Here is a 1319-nt window from a genome sequence, read left to right on the forward strand (position 1 = left end):
TAGTGGACTGGTATCTTACAAATTTTAAGGATGGAGGCAACACGACGCTCACTGTATAACTATGCTAGTACTAGTAAAGCCAGAATTGAGCCCTTCCTTTACTCACTCAAGACTTTTCTTTTCAACTCCTTTGGCGTTGTTGCTATTTTTTCATTCCTATTACTTTTGGGATATTACTAGCACTTGTTTTGCCATCCAGCTTGTCCTATTGCAAGAGGATTGTGAACACCACAGTAGGGTTTTCATACTTTCCTTTGTTAAATAAGATTTGGAAGCACATTAAGTAGAATGAAGTGTACTCTTGTTGAAATTCAATTGATACTGGAGTAGAATGGCTGTCAGACATGTAGAGAAGCTGATTTTTATAAAACTGTGCAGTGGTCTCTTAATTTTTTTGCCAGAGCTATATACAGTATATATATATATATATATATATATATATATATTTATATACACACAAAAGAATTGAGAGGTCTGTAATTTTTATCATATGTACACTTCGCCTGTGAGAGACGGAATCCAAAAATGAAATCCAGAAAATCACATTGTATGATTTTTACATAACTAAATTGCATTTTATTGTATGAAATAAGTATTCAATCACTGACCAACCAGCATGAATTCTGCTCTCACAGACCTGTTAGTTTTTCTGTAAGAAGCCCTCCTACTTTGCACTCATTGTCTATATTAATTGCACCTGTTTGAACTCTACCTGTGTAAAAGACACCTGTCCACACTCAATCACACTCCAACCTCTCCACCATGGCCAAGAGCTGTCTAAGGACACTAGGGACAAAATTGTCAACCTGCAAAAAGCTGGGATGGGCTACAGCACAGTAGTCAGGCAGCTTGGTGAGAAGGCAACAACTATTGGCACAACTATTAGAAAATGGAAGAAACTCAAGATGACTGTCAATCTTCCTCTGTCTGGGGCTCCATACAAGATCTCACCTCGTTGGGTAAAGATCATTCCGTGAAAGGTCAAGAATCAGCCCAAAACTACATGGGAGGACCTGGCCAATGACCTGAAGAGAGCTGGAACCAAAGTCCTAAACATTACCTTTAGTAACACACTATGCCATCATGAATTATTATCCTGTAGGGCATGCAAGATCCCCCTGCTTACACCACCACATGTTCAAGCCTGTTTGAAATTCACCAATGACCATCTGTATTATCCAGAGGAGATATGGGAGGTGGTCTTATGAGACCAAAATAGAACCACAATACAACCCCAAGAATACCAACTCAACCATGAAGCATGGTGGGGGAAACGTCATACCTTCGGGGGGTGCTTTTCTGAAAAGGGGATATAGGAT

The sequence above is a fragment of the Dendrobates tinctorius genome, unplaced genomic scaffold (assembly GCF_039654945.1).
Source record: "Dendrobates tinctorius isolate UK_male_01 unplaced genomic scaffold, ASM3965494v1 ptg000092l, whole genome shotgun sequence".
Classification (NCBI taxonomy): Eukaryota; Metazoa; Chordata; class Amphibia; order Anura; family Dendrobatidae; genus Dendrobates; species Dendrobates tinctorius.